Below are 27,394 nucleotides of genomic sequence, written 5' to 3'. Positions count from 1 at the left end.
GTACCGCAGAGTGCCTCCTCCCAGCTCCCCTCCCACAGAACCCACTTTCTCCTCATGCTTTTGCCTCACCTCTCCAGCACGCAGACGGGACACCAAGGAGCAGCGCAGCACCCCGCTGCTGCGGGCCATCAGAGCCTGCCATGAAGGCGCTACGAGACCTCCACACTGGGAAAGCATTGAGTTACCACCAAGTATCAACTAGTTAATGAAGAATACAGGAGCTATCAGCAGTGTAAACTACGTCTTCAGCACCGAGAGGACTAGCAACGCTGGCTTGTTAGAGGGTCTGACCTTCCCACGCTCCAGCAGGCCTCCGAGAGGGAAACTGCTGTCAAACTGCAACCTGGACATGGCAATGCAGAAGCTGCTCCCTTCCTCCTTTCCTCCCCTCTCTGCTTTCCCTGCTCAAGCACCACTCTTGCTGACACCGTTTCTTTGCTCTGAGGATGAGACGAACAGCAGCGTCGCTCGCAGCTCAGCTGTGCACACAGGGAGGGGATGACGTGATGGCTGCCTCGGCTACAGCGGCTGCAATCAGTATCTGAATCTGGATTAAAACTGCACAGGCAATTCCACTGTTTGATTTTCCTGAAACATTTGGCAGCTGACTCATGTTCTCTTGATCTTCACTTCTCATCAGTCACTTTTCAGGCTTCAGAAACTTATTTTTATTTTCTCTAGAACATGATTCTACTTTTACAGGGTTTGTAACATGATGTGTTTTTTTCTCATTAGGATGAGGTGGCTTTGCAACTGAGAAATTAAGTGACCCCTTCTGGCCACCTTTCCAGAGCTAAATTTCAGATCACCAGTGGGTGAGGCAACAAGTTTGAAAACACCCATTACAAATTGTTTGCGTTCATCATCTTGTGTTTCTTAGTTTCAGACGAGCGAATGAGAAGGTAATGAATCACTGCTGTTAAATATTGCCAAGGTTTTTTCACAATTGCCAAGAAGTACCAAAGCCACACATTTAATACACAGCAGTTTAAAGATGCCAGAGATGTGGGGCCCTGGCTGCTCCCAGAGAGCACAGAGGATTCTCCAGGAGCTCGAATGTGATTTCACCGTAAGCTCTAACCCAGACCAGTCTTTAGGTACCATAGTCTTTCTGTGACAAGAATATTTGAAAATATTCCAGAGATCTGAAAATACTCTAGACATAATTTGTTTCAAATAAATGGCAAAGACTATTTTATTTTTATGACCTAAGTTTTTGGTTTTGACTTACCAAAGAAGAGTAGAAATATACCCTGATGCATAGCATGGTCTCCCAGTTGTCAAGGTTGGGATGTACACAGACAATAATATACGACAACCTATACAACAGCCCCACCATCACTTTGAACAGACTGGGCAGATACAGAAGCTTTCTTTGAAATCTCTTGTGACAAAATAGACCTTTTTAGAATTTAACACCTAAATCCACAATTTATCCCATCTGAAAAGGAAGAAACTCACAGTAGCTATCCAGGGCAACCTTCCTTAGAGTGAGCAGGGAGATGTTCCTTGCTTCCCTAAAGTCTCGAGCTAAGAAAAAGTCTATGATACTTAAAGAATACAGACCCTGCTGAACCCCGCCATATACGGAGAATACTAGTAGGTTGCCAAAAAATAAAGGGACTGAAAAGGTCAGGATGTCAAGAGGCACAAGATGAGTTAGTCTCGGATGAACATCTGATTATTCCACTAGTCTGTGCGATACCTCCTCCTATCCCTATCGGGGAAGGGCAATCTCTCTGTGACTCAGAGATTTTCTTGAGTAATTGCAGAGGAAGTAATATAAACCATGGGGAATACCTTTTCATTAAGCTAAAAAACAAAAGTCTTTCCATGCTCAGGGACTATTCCAAACTGCAGAGCCCATGCTCTTTGATCAATCTGATTTGGATCCACTTTCCAAAGAAGACAACGCACTATCCAGACTGCTGGCCAAGAACCAGCAACCACAGCCAGAGGATGAAATGCAAAAGGAATGTCCTTGGGCTGGGCGCAGGAGAGCCAGAATAGTAACCAGCAAGGGCGATTTTAGCTCAGTTTCTGGCCTTCTCAGTTTTATTTCTGGAATAAAACATTCATTTTAACGCTTCCTAGAACGGCCTGGAGAACAATTTCCTCCTCCTGTATATGCAGACCACAGAGGGATAAAACTCTTTAACTCCTTCCAGAATAAAGACTAAAAAGCATTAACTGTGCTGTACAAAGAATGTAATCAAGCACTCCACTCATTCAAGATTAATTCAAACTGCAAGAGACACAGGGCTCAAGAGGACTACGGAGGGGAGCAGAGGAGTGATGGTGCCTGACAGTTTGGCTGACTTAGCCGACCAAAACAGAGGCTGGAGATCTGTGTGTCTTCTATAAATATAACTGGGGCAAAAATACGAGAAGAAATAAAAAGTCTTTGATTAAGGTCAATGCTGCACAAGTATGCATAGATACAAAACTTGACACCCGTGTGAGGAGGAAATGAGGGGAAGGTCGATATTATTCAAAGCAGTGAAAGGGGATGCGGATCAGTCTTTCCACAGAGGAATGGGAACAAGAAGCTAATTTTAAGATGAGGTTTCATCACTGAGTAAAACCATGTTGCGGCTGGCCAGGGCAACTTGACTTAGTCAACGCTATTTGAATGCCCCTGGGCCTCCTTGAGAGATGCCGCAGTCACGCACGTGCGGGCTGGAGCAAGCACAGGACGCCGCGTGCTGGCACCGCGAGCCCTGCTGCGGTGCACCGGACCCACGCAGAGCTCCTCGTGGTGCTGCGGGGACTCGGCCCTGGGAGACAGCCCCAGGGGTTGCAGCCTGAACAAGTTGATCATCCATCAGTGCATCGCATCCTTAGTCCTGGGTATTCACATTGACATGTGTTGCTCTGTGGAACTATGGCAAAACTTGAACCGGATAAGATTTTAAAATATTGAGTGTTCAGGAGGGTCTTCTAAATACGCTGAAGATTCCCCAGTGCAGTGTACTCTAAAGAGCTTCTGCCTTCCCCAAAGAGAGCAGGGAACCTGGCAGATGTTCCTGCCACGGTTTGGGTGTCTGAATTCCTATGAATGATTTAAGTGTGATTTAGATAATGCAAAAGTCCCTCAGTGAACCTGTCACAGAGAGTGAATTTCACTCGGAAGGTACAGTCCCAGCTTTTCTTGGCAGCATCACTTTACTGAGACTCTCCAGCAGGATTCTATTACACAGAGTACAGCTCATAAAAATAATCTCTTCAGGTTTTGGCCAGTGATAATTTCTGTTAGTTTTCAGTTAATTCATAATGGGTTAGGACATTTTCTGGTCATTAATTCTGTATGTGACTAAGACACAGGTACTTCAGATGGTTTTGCTTAAGACTAAAATCACACCAGAGATTTTTATCTCACACATGCAAATCCTCATCGGATTTTTTGGTGGAGGTGGAGTTGGAAGGAGGTGCTACTTGCGTGAGCCCTCACTGGAAATTCCCTCCCTCCATCACTCCACATCCTGCAGCAGCTATCCCCGAGCTGCCGAAAAGGAAAGACAGGCCAGCCGTGATCCAAGTCTGAGAGATCTCATCTGTCAGATCATGGCCACAGTGCTTTTATTTCTGAATGAATATTTACAGATGAGTCACTGTTTCAAAGACCGACTGAACAGTGTACGAACATGAAGACACCACAAGTTCCATCCTCCTTTCTGATTTTATCAGAGCCCTTTTTTTTTTCCACCATGGCTGCAATCTAAGAATGTATCTGTCTGTCTTGCTATAAAAAGAATAAAGAGAACAAGGTGGAGACCAAACTCAATAGTTCTGTTTTTTCCAGCAGTAAAAGTCTGAGCTGCCCACACTCTTCCCTTCTGCCCACTGAGCAACAACTCATTTCTTTAGCCAGTTTTGAGATAATGCACGACCCTGGATGCTCACCTATCTGAAATAATCCCCCAATGTCCTTTCTAGGGGAAGAAATTCTTCCATGTGATTTGAACGCAGCTACAATATATTGTATCAGGATGTACACTTGCCCAAACAAAGTATTCAAACACTTCCTTTAAAATCAAACTATTCTTGGTTTTATCTCCAGCAGGGTCACAGCTGTGTGACGTTTGGAACCAGGCCAGTCACACGTGACTCCGCTGCTGGATGGGCACAAAGGACCATGTCTTACTGAAATGCCTTGTGCTGCTTCTGAGCTCACTGAAAACAGAGGAGGAACAGGGTTCTCTTACAGGAGGTCAGCTATACACGATAGTGACAAGTATTCACCATTATTCAGCCCAAATCTGGCTGAATTGATGTAAATCTGATGATAGTGCAATGCAAAGCTGATACGTCCGCTCTCCTAAAGTGGCTGGTGCTCTTACTTAACACAAATTGATAAAGAACCTGAAGGACAGAGCAACCGTCTATTGATAAAACTATGCAAAATATCAACAAATGCAATAGCAACAACTCCACAAAATAACCAGCCAAACCAAAAAGGCAACTAGGAAGAGCCGCAGAGGACCCTGGTGACTTTAAAAGTATTGATACACAGTATTGATCAAAAGTCCTGATCTCTAGGACAAGCAGTGAAATACAACATCAGCACAGGAAAGGCAGCACCTGTGCAACGGGAAGCAACTTATTAGCTCACCTGGCACACGTGCACCTTTATTGCTTTCACTTGTGGAGGAGGAAGAACACCTCCAACATGACAGCCAAACTTATCCACAGGCACCGCTCATTTTTTTAAGGGCAGGAAAATCTAATGCGTATGGAAAAACGTTAGGGAAATTTCTGCAGTGTGAGATTTTAAGTACAGCAAAATATTTAAACCAGAAAGTGGGATTTTTAGATAGTGAAGAAGCATTCAGAGCACACGTGCTTGTGGTGCAGTCTGCATTCCTCCTGCCCGTGCCAGCTGCACAGGGCGCCCAGCAAGGGGCAAGGGCAGCGGCCGCTCTGCCCTGCTCCAAGGGGGCTCGTGTTGGTCCAAGCAGGAGGGGAGGGCTCTGCACATCCGAGTGACCGCCAGTTCCTGCAGATTAACTACATGGAAACCTGTGCAAACAGTTTGTGTCTCCTCTGGATGAGCACTGTCCTTGTCTGCTCCTGCTACCTCCAAGAGCAAGGAAGATGCTGTCCCCTTTGGGGACTGTGCCTAACCTCATGACCGCGTCAAGCCCACAGAATTCCAAGGATGATGTAGCACAGGGCTCCCACATGGGCTCTGGCTGTCTTGCCTAGCAAAGTCCACCAACACGGCCCCAATGATCCTTCAACAGCATCCGGGGAGATCTTCTCAGGCAGGGCTGCCACGTGGCCTGCAGCCGCGACCATAAACCACAACGCGCTGTCTGACAAGAGCTCAGAATATGTCATTTGTACAGAGAACAAAGCAGCAGGGTTAACGAACACAAAAAGGTAAGGCTTTCAGTGACATTGAACTAGCCCTGGTTTATCCTGTACCAATTCTTTACACAATGTTGGTTCATATAAACATTTGAACATTTAAAAACAAACAAACAAAAAGCTTTATCAGCTTATATTATGTAGATCCTACTAAACTCAAGGGAGAATCTTTACTCTGCAAACTTGCAGGTTCCTAAATCAGATAAGAAACTAAGAGGTTCCATTTTATAGGTGAATTCTCACCTTTAGCCTTCAGCGCAGACTTACTTGCGGCGAGGTATTTATTAATCACTTCCGTGAGCATCACTGCACCTATAAAAGGAAGCCGTGGCCTGGGCAGAGGCAGTCCAGGCGGTGCTGGTGCAGCCCCACAGCCACGATGCTGCCCTTGCTGGTGGTTCTGCTGTCCCTCGCGGCGCCCTGCCGCCCGGCACCAGCCACCGACGCGCTCCGCTCCGCCGTGGTGGACTGCCGCGAGAGCAGACTCATTCGGGAAACCCTGGTCGACATTCAAAACCTAAACGTTAAGTTTGTTCCATTTTCGTACCCTCAGGTTCTCGTGTCTGCTCCAGTGTGACATTTGCTAATTTCATTTTTATCCCTCTGTTTCAGGAGTTCACCAAAAGGAAGACTCTGGTAAGACTGCTTTCTGGCTCAAATGCAATGTTTTACGCTCACAGTGCAGGTGCTGTGCTTTTGGGGACAAACAGGGAAAAGGAGGGATTTTCTAGAGGCTACTTAGGACATCTGCAGCTTCTTATGCCCTCAAAATAAGTCTTATTTGGCATGTGAGTGGTTCATAGGTTTGTGGGAGAACTCTGCAGGAACGCACAGGGAAAGAGTTTTGTTTGCAGAGCCTCAAAGTCAATAGGAATCAGTTGGATCCTTACATCTGGCATCCCCACAGTACCTATAAATTCCAGCAAGCTAAATCCTCCTCGATGAATAGCTACCAATGCAAAGCTATTTTCCTGAAAAATCAGTGCTCAGGACTCTATGTCTTAGTGCAAAGTAAGTACATAAAAGCTTGCTTCCACCCAGTGCTAGAAACCTCTCTTTTCATGGGAAGCATTGTCAGAAAAGACAATCTTCCAAAGTCAGTTGAGGGGCACCCTACTGCCGCTGCAAAGGAATAGGGGGGAACAATAACATTAGCAAAGAGTTTCAGAATAAGAGATGACTGCAGGTAGAATGATTTGAGGTACTCCTTAACATCGCTGCTTTCCTCTATCGAAATGCTGTTAAGGAGAAAAAAATTAAAAATAAATAAAAAGGCCTCTGACTCCGTTTGATTGCTCCTAGACAGTCTCGCTCTGCACACAGAGCCCTATTTTAAAAACTTCCAGCCTTTAACAGGAGTCACCAGAGAAGCACTGGGTTGCAGAATTGGTGGCCTCCTCTAAGTGTTTCAAGTATTAATTATTGTCCTTAATTTCTGAGACACACTATTTCCTGAAATAGTGTATAGAGCACTATAGTTGCTCTATACAGTTGTGATAGAGCAGAACAGTAATAGTTGTGAGAGCAACATGCTGTAGAGAAGACAGAAATAACATTATGCCTTGCTATTCCAAAAGGACATGACAGAGCCTGTGGATAACGTATTCACATATCTGGAAAGATTTATCCAAGTCCTGGATCCTATCAACCTGCCAGCGGAGAAAAAAGTTGCCAAGAAACTGCGGAAAATCCTTGCTGCAAGAAATTCCTGCACCGGCTGGACAGTATGTTTGGAACAGATTTTCTGCTTGCTATTACACCTAGCTTAGCTTATTACAAGAAGATACTCAGGTCTTTCTCCAGACTTCAGTTAGAAGTATGCAATTCCCAGCAGATGGATAGATGGATGGATGGATGGATGGATGGATGGATGGATGGATGGATGCATCTACCTAGCAGATGCCCTCTAGCCCATGGCCTGGTATGGAAAAGCCAGTGCCAGGCTGTTGGGCAGCACAGGGTGTCCTGGGCAGGAGCAATTTGCTCACCTTGGAGAGAGTCACTCCTGCCTGTGGCCCTACATGGAGCCTCGTCCTCCCTGCACTCAGTATTTCACCCAAAGCCTTTGGGATCTTAACAGTAAGGGAGAAAGAACATATTTAAATGAGGAGCTTAAACAAATCTGACTTCTGAAAAGAGCAAAATCTGGCAGACCTCGAGCACGTTGACAGGCCTGTTAGTATTCTTGATATGAAAAAAAAAGCTGCAGTTAGGAAATGGAATACAAATTACACATCCCAATTCTGGTCTGCTAACACTCTTTTTTTCTTCTTTTTTTTTTTCTCCTGTGTTTCCCCTAGAAATCTGGCTTGGAGCTGATGCAAGATGAGAATTTATTTCAAAGTTTGGAATATTTATTAAGGTTCCTGAATCATAATGCCTATTCCTTGGAGAAAGTGTAGGCTTCGAAGAAGACTGAGGCACCCGTGGTCCAGCCTCCCAGGAGGCCTGATCTTCGCCTACCTTAGCTTGGGTATCCTCACTCTGTTGAGTAAAGCTACTGAAAGTCACTATTTATTTTATATATATATATGTTCAGATTAATTTATTCTATTTATTTGTAGATAATTTAAGCTATTTGTTCATCACTATAATGAAAAAAAATGCAAAAAATACTGCCTTTAGAAGGTCGCTACTTAATAATGAGCAATGAGAAGCTATGTGGATCCTGTTTCCTTGCTCCTATCACACTATTTTCTCTATCACACTATGCAAAGCACCTTTCTCAAGGCTCGACGACTCTCCAGGGCCTGCGTCCTGCCCAGGTCGGGACATCCCTGCACATGCCAGGGCAGCCTGGGGACAAGCAGCCGGATGAACCTACCCGCAGGGCCTGGCTCTTCCGAAACAGTCTCCATCAATAACTGATCAAAAACTGGCACCCAAGACAAGCCCTGTTCCATTTATGTCAACCAAATGAAGTCTTCACCCATAGCTGGTTTTAATGCTGCCATACACTAGCCACTTCGATGCTGGATTCTTCTATCTAGAGCTTCCTGATGCCTTCAGTTTTAAATCTTTTCAGAGAGGTCAGAATAATTTCCAAAGCAAAATCTTGTAAAAGGACACAATTGCTACTGTTAAAATCATGCTCAAGCCTCTGTATTACTGATGTTCTATTTTATGATTCCAGTGACAATCATTTTAAGATGTAAAAAAAAAAAAGAGTGCAAAGTATTTGTTCTTAAAGAACTCTTGGCTGCCAATGCATCGCATATAAAATTTATTTTTATTTTTAGAATAACACATTTGTGAAACTGATGCAAAATTACAAGATGTAATCAAACGCTAACAGAAATTATGCAAAATAAATGTCTTGCACAGATGTACATCGTCGTCTCTTTTTTTGTGGGATATTATGGTAACTTAGAGAATATTCTGTTTAAACAAAACTAATCTATAATCAGGGTTTTCCGCTGGTTAGTGGGGTCTTAGCTGCAGCCATAAGGCAGCTTTGACCACTGCATGGTGGGTCCCTTATTAGTCCTTTCTACATTTTTTTCCTGTAAAAAAATCTTCACCACTTAGAGAAAAAGCTTGCAACGACCTACTCCAAAACTGAGGAACAACACTAGCACTTTCATAGTGATCTTCATTTCCACTGAAAGATTTGATTCTCTTTAAGTATAAAACTGACTTTCCCTGAATGACCCTCCATTAATAAGAGGACTCTTCTTTACTGATTAGAGTTTGAGTTTGTCTTTTTTCTAGCAAGTTAAGATGCCCTTTCTGGATTCGCATAAAAGGCAGCTATTCCCTACGCACCCATTCGCATCAGCTAGAGGAATAAAGGCCCATCTGGGGAGGATGGGCTGGCAACCAGGAGCGATTGATGACGGGGCCCAGACACCAGTGGTTAACGGGTCGAACAGTTGGATGATGGAGCTCAGAGGATAGCGGTTACTGAGTCAAAATCTACCTAATCCAACACGTTATCCTAGTCTTTCCCTCCAAGCGCCTAGGCTAAGCCACAGAACATGTGGCTTGTGGGCCGTTTTAGTTAAATGCGAGTACCACGTCCACGTTTAGTTAAGTGTGAGTTTGGGCCTGTGTTTCTGCTCGGAAAGCAGGAAAAGCCGGGGCTGCCGCCGCCTGCCGCTGCACTCTAGATGGCACTCGGTCACCAAGGACGGAAAACGGGCAGGAACGGAGCAGCGCGGGGTTAGCACTAACCCTGCTCTTAGTCATCTGGTTCTGACTGCACCACAAAGAGCTCAGGAGGGGGATGGAAAGTGAAGGGAGGTTCCAGGGCAGCTCTTTTTGGAACAGACCTGAAAAAGTGCCCTGGGCTCCCCGCCAGCACCCCAGCTACGCTGGCTGGGACACGATTACCTTGTTCTCCAGGCTCCGAGGTCAAAACATTCCTGATTCTTCCATATTTTGTATTCTGGGGAATCTGTGTGCTTGCTTGCTGAGCCTGGCTTCTCAAAACTCCCTCTGCCAAGAGTCACAGAAATTCCTCTGCTATGTAAAAATAACTATGTTAAATAACTATAAGCTATAACAGTTCTGCTTATAATACCAATGTGACCAAAAGATTAGAGATCAAAGGGCTTGATAACAATTAGCAGATTGTTCTCTCTCCTTGGGGCAAAAATTAACAGAAAAGGCAGCACTGCTGTAACAACATTGAGTCTGAAGCACCTAACAAGAACTGCCAGAGAAAATATCAGTGTAAATTGGATGTGAGCAGGAGGAGTTATTAAATGCAGGATGATGATGATACAGAACATGCCCAGTACATGCAGTACTACAAAAAAAAAAAAAAAAAAAAAAAAAACATATATGGAGCTGCTTTCCTAAGTTTCTTTAAATTGATAACATCTTTCTAGTCCTCTCCTCACGTTTTACAGCATTTTGATGCCATTAAGCCATGATATGCTTTGCAAGTGGCTGAGTAACACTGTTCCAAATGGTGATTAGTGTGAAAACCACTTGATAAATGGATTTAAAAACTGTCAGCATTTACCTAATGGTTCAGAAGGACAAACAGACTACAAGTGGTTTGCACTTTACAGTTCTGGCTATTAAATGCCGGTATGGAATAAAACCAGGTTGAAGCAGATTGACAGCAGTCTACCCTGGGGCTGATCCAGACCAAAATTAAGACATGCCAAAAGAGACAGGCCCTCTTTGCCCGGTTTGGGCAGAGTCCTGGAAAGCCGGACAAATCCGTGCCTCCTTTTCCCAGCCCATCAGAATCCCACCCTCAAGCACCTGCTCTTGAAAGCCCCCATTCACTGCGCTGCTAAATAAATGTTTCCACTGTCACTTCAGCCCCTTTTACATGCACACACACATCCATATGGGCAGATAAAACCAAGCCATTAATTAGTTTTGTGAAGTGCTACATAAAGAGCCAAGCACAATTAATGAAGCGAGGGACTTCTCCACCCCACAATGATAAGCTGCAGTTGACAGCTGTGATTAAGGTTACACAACACTGCCAGAAAAATTAGTTTTGTCAGGGTAAGATCCAGTCTTCAAACTTACTAATTATGATGAAAAAAAAAAGGTTGCTTTATTTGCAGGTCGAAGAAAAGTTATTTGCTATAAAGAGAGGGGAAAAAGAAATACTCAGTATAGTTTTGCAAGGCTTTTGCACATCACTGTTCACCTCTCTGCTCCCACACTTCCTGCCAAAGTAACATGATAGAGATGCTGAAAGATGTTCAGGGCCTGTGGGCTCCATCTTCAGCTGGTGTTAACTACGTAGACACCAAAGCCACTAACACTGTGATAATTTACAACGATACAGGACCTAGTCTCATCTGATAGGAAACGCAGCATCATTACCGTGTTACTCCAAGTGGAATAATTTCCTCGGATATTAATATATTATTCTTTTACATGGCCTTGTAGCTCGTTAGCACCCTTGTGCACTGCTAGTTCTTGCACTGAAGTGTTCTCCTCGAGTAAGAAGCTTCAATAAGTTAACTAGAGCATTAATCACACCAATGCTTCTAAAATCAGATATGCTGCTAATTCTACTGCTTAGGTTGTAGTTTGTTTTCTATTTTTAATGATCTAGAAATGAGATAAGATAGCAATCATATCCTGCACTTACTCAGCTTCACTATATAAGTGAAGTTAATATATGCCATTAGAGCTGAGCTTGAAAACAAGGCACTTTTCAGATAACTAGACCAAGCTCCCAAATATAGTACTTTTAAAATGTACCTTTACATTTTCTTGCTACTGCTTAGTTCTAGGTCAGCCAGTTGCTTTCTTCCTGAGAAGACTTCAGTTTTGCAAAACAAGACTATATCTGCATTAATTGATGAAATGCTTTGTTTACTTAAAGCTGAAAATGACAACTTAAAGGTAAATCTCTTTCCACTTCTCTCTCCCAAACGGACTTTGAGATAACTTAAAACTTGCAACTAACTAATTTCTATCATTTCTAGGTGGATTTCACCATCCCAACACACATAACGGTAAGAAGCTACTGCTTACTATTCTGTTCTCATCAGAGTATCCAAAGGGACGCATGGTTTGTAAGGGGACTAATCCTATAGTGACCTCTTCTATAATGGGCCTGAGCACTCTGGAAGGCAACACATAAAATAACATCTGAGTTAGGGACTGCCAGCCCAGAAGAGCATCATTTTGCACCGAACTTTCACCAGGAGCCTGGGGGAGAGGTGCAGAGCAGCTCTGGGCAGTCCTGATCAGGCTGAAAAAGAACTCGGGATCTGTTAACAACCACGGGGTAGAGATGGGGGATCCCAGAAATTTCATCCATGCCTCAGACAGTAACAGCTGATATGTTCTGCAAGATTTACCAACAATTCTTTTAAGAAAAAAGAGAAAGGTATTTGGTTGCAAAATGGAACACCTTTTGCTTTCCCTATTTCTCCTAGGGTAAAATTTGTGCATACAGTAACACAAAGAGGTTTATTAAGGAGCTAGAAAAGATACCCAATTGCATGTGCACGAAGAGAGTTAAAGTAGGTATGGAACAGCTACAAAAAACCTGTCCAAATTTGAAGGTAAGCATTGACTTTTTACTTGATTTTAGTTTCAGATATTTTTTTTACCTATCAATGTATACATTATTTTTCTTATAACTTGACACTCACCTCTTGGTAAATTTTAGCTCAGTTTTGAGATTTGGAAAGCAGTGAACTGTTCACTCTGATTTTGTCCAGCTGCAGCCCCAAGGAGGCTACATTTCTGCACTGTCTTGCACAAATTATACAGACTATATTAATGTCACCTAGTTAAACTGGCAGGAGTGACAATGGCTTTACTCGATGCAATTAACAACGAACAAAAGACCCAGTGCAGCTTGTCCTTGAGGACAAGCAATGACTAGCAGAGATGATACAGACCAGGAATGGTATGGACCAAGGAATCTGCCTTTGGAATACAAAGAGAGAAAATAAGGTGATGGAAAGTAGCTTCTGTGTATATTCTCCAAGCAGCTATACTTGCAACTATGTTTAAATATTTTTCTGACGCAGAGAGATGGGCTGAGGAGGGAAAAGCAGATATGCACCAAGCTGCTGCTGATAGAAGGGGGCATGTCCAAGCCTGTCACCTACTCAGCAGTGCTTAATTCCCGTTGACTGCCACCCTACTGCAGCTGAGAAAAGCAATATTATTATTGCCTTTCTGCTAATTATTAAGAAGCAGCACCACACGATGCTGCTGGGATCACGCAGCGCATCCCAGCGCTCGCTCCGAGCGCCCCGGGGGGTGCAGCATAGGGAAGGTGTTTTGACTCGTCTTCCTCTCTTGCCGTTTGGCAGACGCAGCTCCCCACGGCAAGCAGCAAGGTCTGCACAACGCCGCAAGCTGCAGACAAACAGCCCCGATTTCTTTTACTAATGACCTGTAGGAGTCCCATGCTCACTTGATGCTGGTGCAAAGCAGTTATCCTGCCTTTATGCTCTGTACTAACGGTGCCCGGGAGCAGTAAGGAAAATGCAGCACTGGGATGGAGTTTTTCCGTAGCTGGTGTATCAGAAAGGAATCTCTTCTTTTCCCTTAGAAATCTTTTCACCATGACCAGAAGTGCTCAGAAGAGATGAAAACAAGTTTCCAGGTCTTCAAAAGCTGTCTGGAAGACTTTTTGAGATGGATTGACCAGAGTAAGGAATGCAACAACACTGCAATAACTGCAATGTATTTGGATACAGATGGTAAATGCAGCTGCTCTGACCTGAGGAAATACCAGAAAGGACCATTCTGAGATCCCTCCTCTGCAGGGACAGGGACCAGGGTGGGGAAGACGACGACATTGCTGTTTTAAATCACAATCTGCTGAGTGTCAAAGCAAACAGGGATATTAATACTGTATTCTAATTAAAACTTTATGCAAGAAGTATGGCCAAGTTGTCATGATTTGTACCATTCGGACACTGAAAGGGCAAGTTTGTTATATCAGAAATACATGGGCAAGCACAAAGGTTTTGTTATTTTGCATACAGAAAGTCTAGCCTTTCTCCACAGACCCTAAGTCCACACAAAAACTTTGCTAACTGGGGCTAAGAAAGCAGTTTCCATAGGCTACACGTGCTGTCCAATAACTCAAGACTCACAAAATTCAGGAGAAATGGAAACGTAAAGGACCCACCCTAGCCCTTGACAGCAACCCACAGAGGGCAGGGAGGACTTTGAAAACTCTTTCTGTATTTAAAGTGCCTGGGAGGAAGAGGACACCCGCTATATAGAGTCTGCTTAATTTACACAGTGCCAAAATCAATGCCTTTAATTTCTAGTATTTAATAAATCTTAACCTGCTTAAATAAATCTTGAGGCTTTGTGTGACTTCTACATCTGTCGCTGTATTTTCTCACAACATATGGAATAAATTTTGCTTTTAATTTTTCAGATTTTTACAGTATGCCTCATTTCAATGGTCTGTGAGTCAATGTATGGCAATTTAAGACTAAAGCCCAAATGGTGCTGAATCACATGCTTTTTAAAAGTTACATGGCATAATATTCCATGAATGAGAACTGAATAGCTGCACATACATCAGCACAAAGAAGGTGCCAGACACTATTTTTTTTTAAATGTGTTTGTATTCTTGCAAAATACTTTAGTTTTAGGCAGAAAAATAAAAGGTAACTGCAGACATTTCAAGTGTTTTGTCCTCAAGACTTAAAGAGGAGAGGAGGAATCCGGATTGAGGGTCTCTTGACATATGGTTAACATCTCCATATAGAAGGAAACATGGAGTGTAACACAAGCCTGACACAGAAATTCAATTTTATTGCGATAAAATACGACAAAGTCATCAAAACATCTTCATTGTGGGAAGAGCACAGACACTAATTTGCAAGATAACCTTATCTTGGTACTCAGACATCTGCTATCGTTGCAGGAGATTCCCCACTCGAGCACTCGCACAATACCCAGCTTCGATGAATTTGTAGGACTAGGATATGTGTTAAATCAGTAAGAATAAAGAAAGTCACTCATTGTGACAGCAGCATTTACCAAAATTTTATATATATATATTATATATATAAAAAAATGTATATATACACAAAAACCCACAGGGTAGCTTCACAAAACTTAGACTCACTTTGGTAAAAAAAAGAAAAAAAAAAAAAAAGAAAAAAAAATACCCACAAGTCCTTTTCTCCAGCCTCAGGAGGAAACAAATGAGCACAAAGACTCGTGGAGTTGCCCATTACCAAGATATGTTGAAGGCCAATCAGTGTCAGCAAAATTTGCCGTACGACTCACATCAACTTTCTAAAAGCCACAAGTGTCAAAACCAGGCAAATATACCAGTCAGTGTGCGAACTGCCACAGCTAACAGAAGATATCACAGATAATAATGTTACCATCAGAAAAAAAGACTTCCTGAAGGAGAAGGTTTGCAGGGGCAGAATGTCTTTCCATTACCTCTGTGGTCAGGCCTGGGGAGACAAGCTTGGGATTTCCTGCTGCGCACTTGGTCTGTGCAAGAAGTTCCTCCGTGACACCCAAATTAGTGTTTAACTCTGAGCCGAAGAGCCGTGCTCACCTCCAAAGTCACAAAATTCCATTGACCTTGGTCAGAAAGTCCCATATCACCCCATCATGATTCATATCCGTTGCAAGCCATAAAAGGAACAAAACCCCCCCAAACCACATATGTCCAACTCCTACTGTGTCCACACCTAACTTCAATTCATGTATATGTATTTATTTTTTAATGCATCCAACTTGCAACCTTTGCAATCCTTCAGGAATGGGAAAGAACTCAAAAATAATTTTTCATCTGACAAATTCAGCATCTAGCAGCAATTCACTGACGTTATGAATGCATTTACTTCAACTGTACAACATATCTCACATACATTTCCCATGCTCAAATGTTTCCCTTCCGCAGTACCAGGTATCGACTCTGACAGAGCCAGGGCACCTCTGCTGTCACTGATATGACCTTAGATAACTTCAGACCATGATATTCAATCTTTGCTTATCCGATCAGAGATGTTCTCTGTGGAACAAGAGCTACAGTCACTGTGCAACCACACAAGCTCCTGGGCCTCCTGTATATGGGAAGGAACAACAAGTATTTGTAAGGCATTTTTCTTCTTTCAAAACAAGGATATATTTATTTAAATAGCAAAGCATAGAGGGAGAAAACTCACACTCTCCTAAGCTGTTTAATAAAAGAGCAAGCAGACGCAGCAGCTGGCCTGTCCTTTCCCAGTGACACTTACTGTAAGCCTCCCAGCTCACCCAAAGTTCATGTAAACACCAGGCCCACGCAGAGCGCTCCAAAATCTAATTCTGAAAACAAGAGTCATTTGCAACCGGCTTCTTGCAGAGCTCTGTGAGAAACTAGAACAGCCCCATCTTGCGCCTGCAAGATCCAAAACTGCGAGTTTTGCAGAGAGGGGCCCTATCTGCGTCCAGCCCTGCCGGACAACGGGGATCAGCCACCCCTCTGGGCTGGCCTTTCCCTCCCCAGGACACACCGCGTTTGCTTAATCAAAGCCAAGAGGTCTCACCCCAAACATCTGGGGAGAAATGGGTTCAAAGGCGCCGAGGGATCCAAAGGGAGCTGGATCCCCCGCAGGAATCGTCGCCCGCCAGCCGGTTCCTACGCAGCCATGGGGTGTCTGCGGACGCGTCAGCGCGTTAATGCGCCCCTTCCCACTGCCCTGCAGCTCCCCTACAGACAACGCACAGGTGACAAAGGAGCTGAAAATGAAATGCAATATTCATAAAACATTGCAGACAGCTTCCACTTCTTCCTCAGTAAGTTTTAATTGGAACAAACAAGATATCAAGTTTCTGTTCCAAGAGATGAGTCAGGCTTCTGGGGCAAGATATAGCTATAAATCAAAATTCACTTCCTGCACTTTCCAATACTTGCTCTAAAAGCTGTATTTTTTGTGAACATTGGTCCCTATTTCACAATAATTATCCAACAGGAGAGCACATAACATGCTGAAGCAAATCACATTAAACACAGGAATGAACACCTCAGAACATGGAATAGGTTATGGTAAACATGGAAGACTGTGCTTGAGTTTAGAAAATTAGAGTTCCATTGAAGTCAAAGCAATTGCTCTTTTTAGCACCTTCTACTGAGACTGCCCATAGTTTGCTGTCGCTGAATTGTGCTTCCGAGGACCAAGGTTTGGGAAAGGAAAGCTGGGCAACAGGTTTACCATCTGCACTCCGTAAGGTAGAGCGGAATTACTTACTCCCTCTAATATATCAGAGAGTTAAGAAATCCTGCAAGCACTGAGGTCACAATATCTACTTATCTAGTCTGATTTTTTTTTTAAACATTTTTTTCTTAAACACATCACTGCTGGCCACTTCCGTGAGCAATGACTCTCATGAGCTGTAGTGGGCTAAAGTGCAGGTTTACTACAAGCTCTCCCACCTCCAATAGCAGAGCAAAGACAGGGTGGAATTAAACTAACTGAAAACCAAAGCCTAAGAATCCCCCTCAGACATGCATCCTTCCTCTAAAAGCTTAATCGGACAGATCAGTCTTCGATTTCTGAAAACGACTTTTAATTTAATGAATGAGCCTTTAAAACAAAACTGTAATATGCTTTCCTCTTGTAAGGTGTCCTCACGAAAAATAACGTGATAAAGAGTAAGATGAAAAGGACAAAAAAAAAAGTCAAGGGAAGAAATGGCAAGGAATAGTTATCTGAGCTAGTGGCTTGTCAGTAGCCCCTAGACTCAAACTGTGGTTATTATTTCCAGAAACTTTAACTTTATATAAAAGAATTTATTTCCTAAAAACTTGAGGTCTACAGAAACCCAGTCTAATTCTGCTCAGAAACAATCCTGAACCAAAATCCATTCTCCATATCCAATATCCCAAGTTATTTGAATCTTCATCCAGACTTTGAAGCTTTTAAGTGCAAATACTCCAAGCATCCTCAAAGACTATGAAAAAGAAATCTGGGTCTAATTTTCTCAGCAGCAGCACAATCCTCATTTTAATAGCTTGCATCAATACTAGGCTCTCGTATCTTCAACTGTGTCTCATCTGTGATAAGTTTTGCATGCAAGGTTTTATTCTTTTTTTTTTTTTTTTTTTTTTTTTTCTAACTTGCAATTTAATGTCCCTATTGTGCTCTTAAGACAGGGCTTAATTTTCTCTGTGTTACGGAGAACTCAGCAAGGGCCTCTCCGGTTACCGTACCCTGCTGAGCAGTTTCAAACGCTCAACACCAACCAATAATTAGAACAGAAATAAAGGAAAATCCCTCTCCCTGTAAATGCATCATCTCTATTATCTTTCTGATCTCAGCTTCTATGCAGCCATCGCCCGTTCAGACGCACACAAGACACATCCTACTGAATTCACTGGAAGTTTAGCACCAAACCACACAGTTGGGACACCGATAACTTGCACCTCCTCCGTGTAAATCCAGACATATTATTCTTCAAAAGCTGTTTTTGATTTCAAACTTAAGAAAATAATAGCAGTTCCTCCTCAGCTTACATATTACCTTTCAAATAATTGCATATTTAAAATCTGATTTTAATGATTTTTTTTAATTGAACAACCAGAACTACCAGTGCAAACTGCTTTCCCACTGCTCAACTATGAAATATATATTATATTATTTCAATATATCTAGCTAATTCCAAACTACATTATGGAAACAAACTTACCTTTTTGCTTCATTTTTTGCTGCCAAGATGCTATAAAGAACAGAGCCACCTGTGATCATCTACTTAAAAAATGTGGTCCACAATGAAAACAGTTTTAAGAAATATTTTAGCTTTTGAGAAGTTATAAAGGAAATCTATTAGCCAGAAAATAAAAAAGAAGCGTGACACTGACAGAGACCTCCCTCAGACAAAAGCCTGTGATAAGGTTGTGGTTGACGAGCAAGAGGAAACCACCTACACAGTGGTCATCGCTTTGCCTCAGTGCAGTCCAGCCTTCATTCCCATAAGAGCTTCACGAAATACAGTCAAATACATCGTACCTTAGCTTCTCAGATGAATGCAGCGCTGCTGAAAGCTTCAGGATTGATTACTCTGGACAAACACTCCTGCAATTGCCACTAAAAGGACCCCCTCAGCTTACCTCCCCTTAACCCAAGCGCCCGCTGCAGAGCCCACTGGTGCTCTGCTCTGCTGGGCTGCAGGAAGCGAGCGCTGCGCCTTGTGAAGGTGGTTTTGCTCTACGGGCTGCTAATCCACCAGAATCTATAAGGCAGTTTCCAGAATTCAGAGGACTTTTGTGTCCTATGATCTGACCAGGATTCGTATCAGTCATCAGAAACATCCAAAGACAAGTTTTGGTCAGTTGAACTTCTCAGTTCTGCAGAATTCATCTTTACATACGAGCTGTTCTGTTTCTGCAGCTTTCCATAAGAGAGCATTTCTTTATTGTGCTAAAATGCATTCAAATGCAATGCTAGACACTACCTATTTGCACTACTGCCATTATTATTTATTTGCATGACAGTTTAAAAGTATACTTTATCAATTTAGTAATTGAATTATAGTACATATCACGTATTCAGGCACTCACAAACACTCAACATCATGCAAAAAATGGTCACAACAGACACTTGCAGAACTAATAGCTGCTCTGTCTTTGGTATATCTCTATTCGTAAGACCCATGTGAAACAATATTGTATCATGTTCCAGAGTGTTTCTACAAACACTGCTTTTCAGTTTTCCTAATAGCAAAGTGCAGCTACTGATACTGAAACCCCTGCCAGGAAGGGGCACAGAGTGCACCAGTGCGGTGCTGCAGTCGGTTAAAACCTTCTCACAGGACTGGCCCGTTTCTACCACGCCAACAGGCCTAAGGTGCTTCTTCAAACCAGCCGGAGGTGCCTACTTGAGCTCTACTTTCCCAGTCAGCCTCTACACGTAAACCAGAGCCAGCGAAATTACGTTTTGGGTCTGCACCAAACAAGGGAAGCTCAGTTGCTGGAAAAGAATGAGACTTAGTCCCTGGGAAAGGACACAGAACAGCCCCTGTGGCCTTCACACCCAGACTCTGCAGAAAGTGCTTGCTGAAGGCACCTGCACAACCCACCTTATGTTTCTCACATCCCCATTGGAATAACTTGCCTCTTGCCTTTTTGGGGTTTATCAGACAAGTTAAACTATATTTTGTCACTAACAGGTCTGCTAAACAGTATGGGCCTTGTATTCCAGGAATACAGAAATAAGTATCTGCTAAGGAGAGTGGTACTGATTTCTTTGAAGGTAAAAAGCATTTAGAAGTCAGACTTTTATGTATTTGTTTGATATGCCAAACTCATAAGTTTCAAGTGTGCTTCCCCCACAGGATGACTCAACCACATTTTACAACCATCCTCCAGTAATCTAAGGGGGGGAACATGACCAACAGAAAACAAGCAAAGTACCTATGGATCAGAATAAGAATTTAGGACCAGGAATTGTACAAAAATATCAAATATACCAAGGCTTAAAAAAATACCTGAATCACATCTCCCACCTTTGCTTTCCTCATTAAAGCATATCTGTTGCTGCTGCTGCCCATCCATCCATCCTTTCCTCTTTCATCAGTTTTGGATTGCAACTGCCCCGATTAAAAACCTGGTCCTGGTGCTTTCTGCCACGGGGCTGCCACAGCTTGGGGCTGCAGAAACCAGAGCCACAGGCAGCAGTATCTCTCTCCTGTCCTCAGCAACCTTTTGCTTTCACCTCTTTCTCAGTTTTATTCACCGTTCGTGTGTCAGTTGATGTGCCCTTGCACCCCGGGAAGCTGCCTCGGCTCCCTCACAGCAACCACCGTGGGAGATGCAGTTGTCTGGATGAGTCCCGGGATGAGGAGCAGGTGCCACACTCCATGGGATGTTTCTTAAGAGACACAAGGCTGTGTCCGTACCCATTCTATCTACTGTCGGTTCCTGTGATACCTTTTGTGCTAGGTCACTTTTGTGTAAAACAGAGTTGTAATTCAACCGTCCTAGAAATAGAGGGAAAAATGTAGTCACGGTTAGGCAGAACCATCATTTACCTGCTCACACCATCCTGCCCAGGTCATTTCTGCTTTAAAGAGCAGTCAGACCCGCCATGCCCAGAAGTGCCTGTTGGTCTCACCTGAGCTGCAGACATCTGGCTGGAGAGGGAAATGAGACATTTTCCTTGAATAACAGAGGCTGGGGGGAAAAGAATTCTTCTGAGAGAGAATTCTTCTACTATCACTCCTTCAAATAGCAGGAAAATGTTTCTTGACAGGCTTGTTGTTTAGAACAGCATCTCACAGCTTCTGACCCCACTCTGACTTTCTGATCCTGGAGTGGCTCCTTACGAAACACATGAGAGACAAAGTGCAAAGCTGGAGCTGGGAGCACAGCCCTGGTAGGGCAGACGAATGCCCAGCGCAGAGACCCTGCCCGAGGCAGCACAGAGCAGTTCCTGAGCTGTGGGAAGCTAACGGCCTGTGGTTTCCCAGGTATGACCTAAAAATGGCTTCTAATTACTAAATCATTTCCTCCTAACTGTTCGCTAGTTCTTTTATTGAATAACACAAAAGAAGGCAAAGCTTCAACATGCAGACATTCACAAAACCTTGGATCTGTTCACAGGTTTAGCAGATTTGCAGGTTAAAGACTAACCAGGACAAAAGTGACATGAAATTGCCAACAACAGAAACCCTCTTGTAGAAGGCATCGTTCTGGGGCTTGTGCTTTGTGCCCCAGAACAACCATCTGCCATGTTTCAAGACACCTGAGAAACTCGACAGAGTTGGATTATGGATTCTGCAGGATTTCAAAGCAGCAATATTCCACTTTAATGGACTTGCTACACATTCTGGGTATGTTTGCGGAAATCGATCTAGCACTTCTAATCACTGTAGTAGTATCTAATAATACAGTATAAAGCCTACATCACAGATGCAGGCCACCACAATGTTGCTCTTTATTTCCCCAACATGCAATATTACATCAAATACTAACAAATTAACAAATCCTCCCTGCCCATTCCCAACACCATCATTCTGGCATCCTTGTTTGACACTTGCTCCTTCCCAGCTAGAAATCAGCACACAGGTCGAATGTTTGGATTCACTTTTGCTGCCAGTGGCCCCTTGTAGCAAAACTGAACGAATAAGGACTGAAATATCACTTCAAAATCATGTTGAAGCACCCATGGCACCAGCTGCCTCCCTTGGAGGAGCAGGGATGTCTTCAGTAACCAGCTGAAGCAGATCTGGTCAGTCTTTAGGAAGTGCTCTCTGCTGTTATTCCACTAAGTGCTGCAAGATGTGGTCTGTGCTCTGTCCAAAGCAGGTTAAACGAGCACTATCTATGGCCTGGTAATGCTTTCCTCTGAGTTTGATGCACCTGAGCTTGTAAAAATGTTTCTTATGTACTATTTCAAAACGAAATACAACTTGCCATTTCCTATTTCCTGTTAGCAAAACCATGCTAGTTATCTAGCAAATCCAAGTTACAATTTACTCAGAGCAAAACACACACACATGATAAACCACAATGATACAGGCCGTGCAAAGCTTCTTACTAAAAATACTGAGAGGCCTGCTGTTTTCAGCAATGCAATTAGAGGAGCGCCGTTCTGGGAAGGAGTATTTGAAGATGTGAACATCTAACAAATTAGATGCTCAAGTCTTAATTATAATCAAGTCACTGAGAAATCTGAATTTCTCTGCAACAGGTTGATACTGATATTTTGGTCTCTTTTTTTGCGATTTACCTGATGCAAAAACTCTTTCTTGCTTGAAACTTGACAAAATCAGCAGCAACCTTCTACCCGAAAACCGTGCCCTGAGAACATACTAGACAAGACTGCCATAAATAAAGAGCTCTTCTTTAAACACTTGCTACTTCCTAACTTCTCCTGTATCTTCCCAGGCCCCAGACAACAGGATAGGAAGATTCTGTGGGACACAGAAAATATTAAAACTGTATTTATCAAGTAATTAGCAACCTTAGGCCTTTTGAATAGAAAATGTATTCCAGAGAGAGATAGATATTTCATTACAAGTTAAACAGAATCAAACACCCATAAAAACTCACTTTCATTACTATTAGAAGACGTGGCCAAATAAGTTCTGTGCATTTGTGTTAATGCTTTCTCAGTCCCTCTCCATGTTCACAGAAGCACTTCTGATAACACTATTTATTTCTCCAGATTAATACACTTAAGTGTCTATACCATCTCCCACAACAGATGACACATGGAGAGAGCAGCATCGTGACACAGTCACGACAGCACCCCAAGGTACCAGAGCCACCCTAGGGCAACAGCCTCGGGAAGAGATTGCTGCCATTTACTTTGGCAGGGGGAAAACCCTTGAGCTCATTCCCTTTGTTTGCTAATTAGAAACAGCTCCCTCCCTCCCAAGGCAGCGCCAGAGCAATCCGCGTGCGAGGGAGAGTGGAAGGAACATTGGAGCCAACTGTGATCTGCTGGTCAGGAGAAAGAGCACGTGCTGCTGAGGCACCGCGAAACAGGGCGCTGGGAGGGCACGGACCCTCTGCAGGGCAAAGGAGCTCTCCTGAAACAGCCCCGGGGGCCTCCTCTGCTATCCGGGTCTGCAAATCTATGCAGGATTCCCTCCAGAAACGCAGCGAGCCCAGCACCCAAACCGTCTGAGCAGAGGGGCAAGAGCACTGCCTCTCCCGCCAGCCACACACAGCCCAGGACCAGCCTCGCGTGCCACACGGATCCCGGCTCATCCCTCGCGCTCCACACGGATCCCGGCTCATCCCTGGCTCTCCTGCTTTGTGCCATGCAACTCCACGGCAAATCAGGCCCTTATTTCTCCTGTCCCATCCAAGCAGCCCCCGCCACCAAGCCTTTGCAATGCATGTCGCACTGCAATATACATAAAAACAACAGTAGATGGAACAGCTTCAATAAATTAAAACTCTTTAGGAAGTGACACACTGAGACCAGATGGAGAATTAGGACTTCGGAATTAATATACTTAGCTGAGTCAGAAGTGTTTCATTTCTTTCCTCTCCTTCAATAACTAGCGTAAGGAGAAGAAAATTAGCATGGAGGCAAGAGAAGACACCGAATTGCAGGTTAAGCACCATGGGACCTGGGAGAGATCACAGAGCCAGAGCACCTGAGATGAAGCAGCCATCGCCCATTTGACCCTGGCATCAGCAGTGCCACATGTGCAGCTGCACATCTGGCACCCAGGTGTTCCACGTTGACCAGATAAGTATAGCTGCTGCTTTCCACACAACTGCTGTGCAGCCAGAACAAGCAGTCCCACAAGGCTCAGCTGATCCTCTCCAACAGGGTGACTGCCAAAGGCAGAGCCACTGCTCGAGCTGGTCTTCCAAAACCATGAGTCACCCGGAGACTCTCTACCCCAGTCTAGAGACGGACGAGGGGAAAAGTATTGCTGAAATGGAGGCCTCAGCCAGCTAAGCTGCTCCAAGCTCGGCCTAGGCAAGCAGAGAAGATTCTGAGAGCTCCTTAGGTCCTTCAGCCTTCCTTCTCCCAGGCTGGTATTCTGGATGGGCAACAAGATGCCTCCTTGCCCAAGATGTTTGCAGACGCAGCTGTGGCACTAAGGACACGGATGGCAGATCATGTGCAGGATACGAGCTGGGGCCAAGGGCCTCCCGCTCCCTCCCCTTGCCAGCTATCAGCATTTCTGCTGCCATTATTGCCCCCACATCCCTGACAGCTGGAAACTTGCAAAAGGCCACCACACACCTTCCTCTTATGAGGAAGAAGCCGTATGTGGTTATGTTCACTGGTCACGCCTGCCCCCACACACAGCAGAATGCACTGCGGAGCGCTCAGATCCCTAGAAATGCAGTTCACCATAGAGGGTATCGAGTTAGTTGTGAGTTCTTGCAGAACGCCAGATAGCACACACAGAAAAAGCCTTGAGGTTAGCACCATGTTTTCAAGTATTTCAAGAAAACCAGCCTCTCTCATGCCATCATGATGAAAATTCACACTTTCAATATCCTCACCCACAGCAATGTGCTGAATGCTCCCCAGCTGTGATCAAACTTGTCATTATCCTACAATTACCAAAAACCTGTTTTACAAGATGCAAGAGCACAAACTAATTCCCTATAGCACATGCAATTCCAAAAGGACTGACAGATCCTGACCTGGGCATCACACACCACTGCAAACTATCTCAAAAACCAGGTGCTTTGCTTTCCACATGCTTCTGGCAGTGCAGGACTGGCAGAACAGCACGGATACATCCCTCGAGTCCAGGGAATGCTGAAACCAAGAGCAAGCGATGAGGCCAGGACAGGGAAGCTGGAATGGGATCCAATATCAGGGCTCCTGGCACTGCCCTGGAGAGCCTGTAGACTGCCCTGTTTCCCCTCCATCTCAGGGGAGAGGAGACACCCTTCCCTAAAGGGTGGCCCAAGCCAGGGTAGAAGGCGATCACTCTCTCCTGTACAAAATAAAAGTTCTGGGGACTTACTTGCATAGCTTCCTTTCTGTCTATGCAAGCTAGACCCTTTCACTAATCACACTGTTTATTCTTGCCTGAAAGCGAGTTTTCTGCTCTCTGGCAATTCAATGAGTGATTTTCATGTGTTTTTGCTGTTAGGCAGAACAGAGAAAGCAATAAGTAACTTCAAACGCTGGGAAAACGAGACCAAGTATTTCACTGACTGTACACAGGAACATCTATGATGCTTTAGGTGATTTCCTAACCCCGTTAAAGGGCCACACCATCATTCGGTGACACAACATATATCCATCCTCAGCAGCACTGACGCCAGGAGCTAAGACACCAGTGCCTGGGGGTGGCTGTTCTTATGACTATCTACAAGACAAGAGCCCATCTTTCCCTAAGGGTGTTCACAGGGTACTGCCTCTCATCGGTACCTTTTATGCAAAATATGACATGATACCTCCCAGCACATCCTAAAACACACCATGTGCCTGGCAGCCACTTGCCCATGCTGAAGTGGTCACACTGCACAGGTCACAGGGATGTTAAATTACTTATTTTTTCTCCCTATGCTCCAATATTTTCTTTCCAGCAAAAGCTAGTGAGGCTAAGGCTATCCGTAAGTTTGGAGTGTTTTAAGAAACCACGGCACGCTGCTTTGCCCTAATATTTACACAGACAGCTCTCCAGCCATCAAGTGCTGTTTACAACTACAGAGTCCCCATCTCCAGACACCCTCCCCAGCATTTACAAGGCCACAGGCTGGTTGACATCGTGGCAGTCGAGAGCCACGGGCTTGACTCGCACCTGTAACCAGCACATTTTCTACCATCACAATAGGAGTGACATTGGACCTGTGCACACAGCAAGCACTGACACAAAGCAGAACAGGTTGTGCTATTTCTGATGAGGTATCTGATTTCCCCCCCCCGCCCCAACAGTTATTCACCAAGAACAAAAGCAGTATCTGGCTCTGCTGAAACTATTGGCAAGTTAAATGCAAATTCACCAAATATCTGGGTGTGGGAGACAGGAGGCTTTATTACTTCCAGCCTATGAGCCTTTTCTCTTTTAGGTTTAAACACTGGCCAGCAGGCTTAATTTTAAGCTTATTGATCCAAATGCTGGGCAGAATATAGCTTTATAATAAGAATTAATAAGAATGCGCTGTTTACATTCAAGTAATTTTATAAGCACACTCATTGCATCCTATTTTCAGGCCAGGTTGAATCAAGGTGGAGGACAACTCATGGACAAGGACAGACTTAACTAGACAGGAGAAGCAGATGAAAATCGCTTACAAGTATTCAGTATCCTAGCAATCACCAAGGGCACTTCCCTGCCAATTACATGATTTCAGAGGTCGGATGCACAGATTTCTTGGCCAGAGTCTAGATGTGAACTTTATCTGTCAACATACCACGTTGACAGAAAGTCTAAGTAGATTCCTCTCCTTCCGCCTGGAATTCCAAGTGCTCCAAGTGCTGAGTGTGGGTTTGGCTCCACACTAGCTCCTCTTAACATCTGTGAGGCTCTCGTACATTCAATGCTTTGTTACAAAATCAAACTTTACTGCAAAGTTTATGTTGTGCTGAGAGATTTTACTAAGAAAATTAGAGGTCAACAGAGAAATATTCTGAGCAGGCAGCCAACAACCACAACATTCATGGCAAATGAAGGAGCACTGCAAGTTTACAGGGAGCAGCTCAAGTTAAGCTGTGCAGAAAGGACCCTCACCAAGCTGCACCAGGCCTGGTAACTTGGGATCTTTCTGCATTATTAGAGAAACCTACATATAAACTCATGTCTCAGCTTCTCACTTCAGAGACCATAACTTGAAATTCAAAGAAAAAAGTTTAAATGAGTAATGAGAGTCGAAGGAAAGCCTTGCAATCCCTATTGCTACCTACTATAACCTTGGCCCAAGGTTAGATGCTCCTCTCACTTCAGTACTGTTCCTACACTCTGCATCTAAACGTGGCAGAAATCATGAAATCCTCAAAGCTACTATTTGGGGCACACAGTCATTACCAAGCCACATTCACATGTCAGGTATGATCAGTCTCATCTTTAAGCAATAACTTGTGTTTGTAAAGGCACAACACTATTTCTGAATTACAATTCAGAAATGGACCTTCCTTTCTATTGGGACTACAGGCACTGACCACAAGCCAATATGTTCAGC

The 27,394-nt window shown here is 43.9% G+C and overlaps 1 protein-coding gene across 1 annotated transcript in view; it reads right to left on the bottom strand.

Annotated features, from left to right (window-relative positions):
* Positions 1-27,394, bottom strand: part of FNIP1 (folliculin interacting protein 1) — a 178,498-nt gene that overhangs the window by 128,950 nt on the left and 22,154 nt on the right. The window lies entirely within an intron of this gene.

This window comes from Tinamus guttatus, unplaced genomic scaffold (genome assembly GCF_059628265.1).
Source record: "Tinamus guttatus ecotype Peru unplaced genomic scaffold, ASM5962826v1 Tinamus_guttatus_pri_ptg000710l, whole genome shotgun sequence".
In the NCBI taxonomy this organism is placed as follows: domain Eukaryota; kingdom Metazoa; phylum Chordata; class Aves; order Tinamiformes; family Tinamidae; genus Tinamus; species Tinamus guttatus.
This window is presented reverse-complemented; position numbering and strand designations above follow the sequence as displayed.